Raw genomic sequence first — 8,693 nt, forward strand, 5'->3', positions numbered from 1 at the left:
AGTGCCAACCAGAGGACTAGAGCTTGTTTTTGTTCCATCCCAGTCCTCAAACATTGGAGGGTCATGAGAGAGGACGAGAACTACTCAACTGCTCCATGGCACACAATTGCCAACTCCCCTGATCTGTGTGATCTTTCAGCCCCTCCGGCTCTAGTGACGAATTACTCCTGTCCCCCAAATAGCCCTCCCTGTGCCCAAGAGGTCTCTTGCAACCATTAGTGGTTGTTCCGAAAATGAGAGAGGCAAGGTTTTCTTGAGAGGATGGGTGCCCAGGGATTTCTCGAGCGGTTGTAGGATGCTGGTGGCTACTCATTCTGGCCAATTAAGCTCTGTTCTTGGAGGTACAGATGGACACATTTGCACATTAGAGGGAAAGAAGATGGAAGAATAAGCCCCCTACTGGCTGGAGACTTTACAGTGGCTCTTCAGCTTCCATTGTAGCAGGTGGTGGAAAGCAAACGCCTCCCTGTCAGGTCCACCACACTAGTGCGTAATTGGAAAATCCAAGCAGAGCCACATCCCAGCTCCAGCCCCGGAACTTGGAGCCAGGGCCACAAGTGCTGAGTCCTGGCTCCAACTTTACTAAACGTAGGACTCTGGCCAACTCCTCCTCCCCTCAGGGCCTCAGTTTCTTCATGTGCCCAAGTTGAAGTAATGACAATCCCTGCATCGCCTGACAGAGCTGCAGTAAGGGCCCCATGAGAGGACGGTGGTGAAAGCACTTGGTAAACTGTAAAGAGCTGTGCTCAGGGGACGAGTCATCATTGTGGTTACTATAAAAGGATCATTACTGGCCTGAGTAATGCTGTGGTCCCAGTAGTGCTTATTAAATAACTCCTGGTGCTGCTGCTGCAACTGAGCATTTGACTTATGAGAAAAAAAAATTAATTAGAAAAAGAGACTGGGTAGCATCTATCGTGAAGAAAAGGTAACACGGCGGCCATCAGTGAGGGGACCTGGGGAAGAGGAATTGCTCCTGATCCATCAACCCCTCACTACTTCTTTTGGACATTTCTCTTCTTGGCCTTTGCTCCTCCCCCTTTTCTCTTTTCTTCAGCTGAGTTCACCTCACAGCCCACTCCCTGAACCTCACTCCGTTTCCCCTTTCCCCTAAACTTGCTCTCATTTCTCTCTCACTTCTTTTATACCTTTGTTTACTAAACTGTCTCCTTTGCCTGCCTTTGTCTGCCTGTCTCTGCATTTCTCTCTCTCTCTCTCTCTTTCTCTCTCTCTCTTTCTCTGCTTCCCCACCCTCATCTCTTTCACACACAATTCTCTCTGCTGAGAGGCTGAGGTAAGAGAGCCTTCCAGCCAGTGTTGCTAGGCAACCCGGTATCACATGGCCAACCCCACGTTTTCTGTCTGCTTCTCCTTCAGAGCTCTACCACTCAGATTCCATACTATAGCTCAGATTCAGCAGATCCGAGAGAATAATGAGTCTGGTTGACTCACTTACAGTTGGCCAAAGGTGTCAGCTTTATTCTGGGATATCTAAGTTGCTGGAAATACAATCGGGGGGAAAAAAGCTCAGGAAGTAAAAACGCTTACAGGATGGCACGCATTCCTACATACTGCTCTGCAGAGCAGGGGGTTCTTGGGATCCACGGAACTCCTAGGTACACTATGGAGAAGCCACAGGGGCTGAAACCCCCTTGAAAAGTCATGCAAAAATCAAATACTTATATTTATTTGTGCTTTTTGTTGTTGTAGTTTTGATTGCTCATAGCTTTTAGCAAATTCCCCAAGAGAACAAGGCTTTCCAGGAAGTCCTTACATGGATTTCCACTCCTATCAAGTTGTCTGTGCTGAGTGTTTCCCATTGCCCACCCTTCACATACCCACCCTTCTTACCTCTCCACCCTGATCTGACCTGCATGGACTGCTTCAATGGGCTCCCTCACTCTAAGATTTCAAGCTGGTTTTAGCCCATGGGAGGCATCTCCAGGAGATCAGAGGGAGAGGTTGGAGGAGAGTGAGGACAGAGCAGTTGTTTCCCTGGCTACTTTCCTGCTAGCTTGCCAGGGATTTGTTGTACCCCTGTACTGAAGGTCACAACTCCTGTCAAGCAGCCCTCTCCATTATGGTTATCATCTCTCTTTAGGTTCTGGTAAGTGCACCCTCCTCTTGTTCCTTCAGACCTAGAGAAAGTAAGGGCTCCAGCAGTTAATAGTCCCAGGGAACCTTGGTTTCCTTCAGCACTGCCCATGCCTCGGTAAAGAGTCCACTTATTAAACTCTCCTCAATTATCCAGTTTGAGAGAGCCATATGTTTCCTGCTGGAACCCTGACTAATAAATGGAGTCATGTAAAATTAGAAAATGGAGGCTAGAGATATGGATTTGGAAGTTATCCGCAAATAGCAAGTGTTGGAGTAGGTGTAGCCACTTTCAAAACCAAGCTTTAATGGCCAGAGCATTCTGTATCAGATGACTTCACGTTGTTCCACCAGATTCATTGCTAGTAATGGACAGAGCATGACTATTTCAGGGTTCCCAACCCTGACATAACAATCCCAGTGGATCAACTGATGGTATTTGCCTCTACAGCAGTGACCACTTGAGATTAAGAGCAAATCTTGTACCAATGGGTATTTCACCAGAGTCTTGATTCCACCAGAGATCTCAAGACAGTTTTTATCATCCGACCTTACTCAGGTGTCCAGGAGTTTAGGAGAGGCCTGGGCTGCTGATGGTTGTAGGCAGGTATTGTTCCTGCCAGACACTTAATCACTGAGCAATAGGCTCCTTGAAACATGTCTTTGTGGTGTGGGTCACTGATTGGATTTTCTTCAGTGAAACTTGACGTTTTCTCCCTTATGACTCCTCTACTTTCCTCCCCAGCCTTTGGAATCTGGGTAGGAGAAGAAAACAAAACTGGGTTACAAATGCCTCCAAATATTCTCTGTCTTCCCCCTGAACTTATAGCTTTTGAAAAATTCAAGAGCCAAGATTTTGACACTTTCGTTCTCTGGTTACATTCTGACAAGTTGCCCTGAAGCCATGGGTGACTCATGTCTGGCATTTGGGCTGGGGTTGGAGAGGGTCTTGGGTAAAATTCAGTGAAGCAAAGAGAGGAAAATGCATAGGTTAAAGTTCCAACATCTTTTCTTGTCACAGGAATTTCTGGAATGAGGTGAAGGCCACCTTTTCCTGGCCGTAGACAGCATGAGCATCAGGGTCCTTTAGAATTAGAAGTCCTTCGTCTTTTTTTCCTGAACTGGGAACTTTTTTTGAATAAGACTAGGAGGGATGATTTTATTGACAAAGAACAATATGGGGAAAAAACGAGGGCAAGAATTTCTGGACTCCTCATATGTGTGCGAGGGTCCCATTTGTAATTGAGGACATTAATCTGCAACTCATTAGACAAGATAACATGACTCAAAGATTCCACTTTTCTGAGCCAACTTCACATTTTAATTTTTCTGGTTTTACATCCAACTGGCCATTCTAGAGATACTGTAGCAGAGTTTGCAGCTGCTAGTCATGTTCACCTAATGTAACAGAAAAGACCAAGAACTTGTCCTGACAGACAATGATGAGCTAGTTTGTGAAATCCCTTGGGATTTTGTTGGAAGAGCCTGGGGAATTACACAGCACAAACAGCATGGCACTGTATGCAAACAGTCCATCTCTCAAGAAGTTGCTATCTTCCATGTATTGCCTCTGTTTACCCAGACTTGATTATAGGCTCTCTGGAGGTTTTTACATTGTGAACCTTCTGGCCTATCAAAAATGTTTGAATTATTCTGGAATGAGTGGAAGTACTTACCCATTTGTAGCAGCAGATTGGCTGAGTATCCTGATCAGTATGGAAGAACACATTTTTTCCATTATTTTTCTTTGTACAAGCACTTTGGCTGATCAGGTATGTGTATTTTTATTTTTTTTATTTTCATTTTTTTTGCTGGGGGGCAATGATAGGAGTGAGGGTAAAAGGAACAAATACATCAACTTCCTCTGAAAAGTTCCTACATTACAACTAGTGATTGTGTCATTCAGGTGCTCCAGGAAGAAGACACTGAGGTAGAGATGTAGGAATACAAGAAGTTTAAAAAGGGGCATCTGTGAAAAATAAAAAGAGGGATGAAGCAGAACTGGGTAGGGAAAGCTTTAGATCTCAACACACATCTGACAAAGTCTCAACCAAGGCAATGGGGAGCTACGGAGCTGACATTTACCATTAGACAAATTCTGTGTTGGGCAGAAATGACCAGGCCTCTGGTAGTCATTGTCTGGGGACTGCCCAGGAAGAATGTGGTTTGGGCTCAAAAGCTGAGATGGATCCTGAAAGTGCTAACAGCTGGAGGCTGTCAATTCTCTTCACTCTTTGCAGCTAAACGGCAAGCTCTTGCTTTAGGGGAGATCCACGCAGTACACCTCCGTGGCTGCCACAATGATCCAATGAGCTTAGTGGCAGAAATATCTTGGCTCTTTTATTCTGAAAATATTCCTATCATTCACATTATTTCACAAACACTTGACCCGGTAGTCACTGAGCGACATGAAGAACATATATAGGACCCCGAGTTTTCAGATAAGTAGCACGTTCCTTATGCAGTCTTTGGTATGAAGACCTAGATGAGTCATTTGGTAGTGGGAGTAATGTATACAGAGTAAGACTCTGCTCCAAATAGTGACAGTATCCAAGCGTCTTGAGAACCATGGAGAACGCAAGATTTAGAATACCTCTGGAAGGAGCCCTCCAAATATTGGGAGGGTGGCAGCTCCAGAGGTGAAGACACCCAAACAATCTCTCCCATAGCCACAAAGAAGTACCTAGCCCACAAAGTGATACCTGTCTTATAAACGTGACATCTACAGAACGGGCTGGGGCCTCAGGAACTCTCAAGGCCAATCCTTATGGCAGGATGGCTTTCATCCTAGCCATCTATCCCATGACAGAGCCTTGGGGCTCTAGGACTGCACAGAGCAAAATCTACATAGTAATGTGGCTCCTTGGAAGGCCATTTGCAAGGCCTCTTGGAGGCTTTGCTTCTACTTACTTGGTTCCAGATTTACAGCCTCTGTGGTACAGATTTGGAGCAAAGGCACTTTCCGGGGAACTTCTCCTCTGCCTACTTCCTCAGCTTAACACAACTAGTGTAAGTGTTAAGCTCCTCTAATTCAGAGTATGGTAATTTACATGGGCTCATTCTTCATAGTCTGACTCTTAGCCTGGCATAGAAGAATGTGGCCAACTTATTCTATTTAATGTATAAAGAGTTGAACTGGACTCTCTGTATACTGGGAAAATAATACCAGTGTTACCTAATAATTATTGAACACTTATTGTTTGCCAGATACTGTGTTAAGAGCCTTGCATAATTTTTCTCATTTAATCCTTCAACCACTATATATGGCATGCACAATTATTATCCACATTTTACACATGAGAAACCAGAGACATAGAGATTAAATAACTTCCCCTAATTCATACCATCTGAGGTGGAGCTGGGATTCAAACCCAGGAGATCTGGCTCCAGAACCCATGCTCTTACTAACTATACTGTAATACAAGCTGCTTCCTCAGAGGCAGTGTTTATAGGTCCTCCCATCCATAGGGAGTGCATCTCCCTGTCAGAAGATGCAGGAAAAAGTAAAGGAAAACAAAGAGTGAACAATTTAGATGTCAGTCATTAGATTTAGAAGCCAAATTCAGACTCTTTCAGGGCAGAAAGATATTTGGGCAGCCATAAAAACTGGAGGTGGCAGTGAGAACCAGGCAAACTAGTCAGAGAATGATATGGTGGGGGTAGGTGCAGGTAAACGCCTGCCGAGGGAGGTGTATACCTTAACCCACAAGGGCACTGCAAGGCATACTCTGGAAGGCAAGGTCATTTTAGTCCCTACCTGGGCCTAGAGAGACTGTCATGCCAAAGTATGGTCACTAATGGGACAGGGATACCTGGAAGGCCCTAGTACTGGGAGAATGCTATGCACAAAACGATGGCAGAACCCTAATTCCAGCCAAGCCAAGAGTCAAGTCTAGGGCAGTTAAGAAATGTAAAGAGGAGCAAGCATGTGTTATAGGTCCAAGTTTGTCAGAAGGGAGGATTCAGAGCCCAGAAAGTCAGAGAGTCCACAAGAGCAACACGAGCAGATAAGTTGAATGTTCTTCCAAGAGAGAAGCTATTTAGACCTTTCTCTGTTGCAGCCTGCCTTTTGAATCAGGCCCTCTGAAGTCAGCACGTGTGAATTATAGTTAGAATGAGACAAGCTCACCTTTGAGTATGGAAAGCTATACCGAGATTCTCTCATGATCTGATATGGTGGGGTTCCCAATACTACTTGCAGTTTATTCATGTTTTACACATATCTACTATGAGTTTAGTCGTTTTTGTGTTGAAAAGACAAGCAAATGCAGGACTTTTTAATTTTACATCAGACGGGAAATCAGCCACCACATCAATGTCAACACTGGTCTTGGTTTTCAGTGGATTAGCCCTTCACAAGAAGGATAAAAGTGCAATTTTGAGTTTGCCAAAATTGATTTAAGAAGTTGGTTAAGACATGGTTGACACGGTTAAGAACTTGAGTAATAGAACTAAGAAGAAAAATAAAATTCACTGTCCAAATGTAATTTGAGACAACAAAGGCTTTATGGTAGAAATTAGAGGTAGGTTCATGAGAAATAAGTTTTGTTGTAAAACATAATTTGAATATCAATATAATCAGATAGAGGATCAAAGTTGGGGGCCTTGGAAGAACTTTGGGAAAGTACAGGTTAAGCATTGTTTAACTTGGAGCAAACGTTTGCTAGAAACAAGCGAAGAAACATCCTTCCTCAAACCACACAATCCCAGAAAATAGTCTAGCCTCCCTAGTTGCTCTCTATCTAACTTGGACCTGATCATCACAACCATCTGAAAAGCCCAAGAATTAGACCAAGGACCTAAATTTGTGTCTTGGGAATGAAAGGATGCCAAATAACAGATTCTGATGATTTTACTGAATGCCTCTTTCACCATCTCTTCCTTGGCCTCCCTCTTTCCCGTTTCTCCAGCATTCTCTGCTTCAACTCTTGACTTTTGGGTATTGAACCTTAGAGTAGTTAATACATTGTATTTCAAATTGATTTTGGCTTCCTGGTAGTGACTGCTTCTAGAAGACATTTTTCTTTCCAAATATGTTTGGTCAGGAAATATTTTTAGAAAAAGAGTGAATTAAATGTTGAAAAAAAAGTCCTACAGAGCTCTGACCTCCTTTGCTACATTTCATAATCATTAGTCCTTCTTAAGCACTTTGTGCTTCTCTTACTGAGTCTGGACTTGTCCCTATAAGAGCCCTGTTCATTTCATTTCCTTCTAAACTTGGAGCATCTTGAGAGGAAATCCTGTATCTTATTCATTTCCACTTTGTCAGCCCCTAAGGCAGTAGTAAATGCTTAACAAAGTACTGTTGAGTGAATACTATCATGTTTCTACTCCAGCCCTATATTTCTGTCTTTGAAATGGTCAACTAATAAACTTTAAATAATTTATTAAAATTAAATAACTAATTAATTTTAAAATATTTACTTTTGGATTTACTACTGTGGTAAGGACTCTGCTCTCATGAAGCCCACAGGCAATAAGGGAAGTCAAATGGTCAATCTATTGCAACATGGAAAGATAATTGCTATAGTGCCATGAGGGCACATAGGAATAGAACCTAACTTGGGAAACAATGTCAGAGAATGTAGATGACATTTGATTTGAGTTCTGAAGAATGAATAGTATTTGTTTAGTCAGGTGAAACAAGAGAGACATGAGCAGGGGAACAGCATGAGTAAATGCACAAAAGCAGGAGACAGCATTGAAACTTCAGGAAATGGCATGCCATTTAAAATGACTGGAGAGTAGAGCATTGAATGGAGAGATAAGGCTGGAAAGGTAGTCAGGGCTCTGATAATGCAGCACATAATAGGACAGCTTGAGGGAATTAAGCTTTATTATGTGTGCAATGGGAAGTGACATCAATTTGTAACTTACCATTCTGGTGGCTCTGTAGAAGATAGACAGGAGAGAGCTGTTGAAAAGAACTAGGTTGGAGGCTATTGGCAATAATTTAGGTGAAACCTGGTGGCTTGAACAAAAGAATTGGCAATTAACATGGAAATGAAGAAATGGTCTCAAGAAATACTTAGTACTGCACCCAACAACAGCAGAACACACATTCTTCTCAAACTCACATGGAATATTCAGCAAGGTAGACCACATTATGGGCTATAAAAGACACCTTAACAAATTTAAAAGAATAGAAATCATACAATGTCTGCTCTCAGACTACAACAGAATTAAACTAGAAATCAACAACAGAAAGATGATTGGAAAATCCCAAATATGTGGAGATTAAACAACACACTTGTAAATAACACACCAGTTAAAGAAGAAGGCTTAAGAGAAAATAACTAATGCTTTGAAATAAATGAAAATGAAAACACAACTTATCAAAATTTGTGGCATGCTGCAAAAGCAGTGCTTAGAGGGAAATTTATAGCATTGAATGCATATTTTAGAAAAGAAGAAAGATCTAAAATCAATAAGTTTCTACCCCAGGAAACTAGCAAAAGAAGAGCAAATTAAATCAAAAGTAAGCAGAAGAAAAGAAATAATAAAAATTAAAGCAGAAATCAATGAAATTGAAAACAAGAAATCAATAGAGAAAATCAATGAAATCAAGAGCTGGATCCTTGAAGAGATACTTAGAAGTT

Source organism: Diceros bicornis, chromosome X (assembly GCF_020826845.1).
Source record: "Diceros bicornis minor isolate mBicDic1 chromosome X, mDicBic1.mat.cur, whole genome shotgun sequence".
Classification (NCBI taxonomy): Eukaryota; Metazoa; Chordata; class Mammalia; order Perissodactyla; family Rhinocerotidae; genus Diceros; species Diceros bicornis.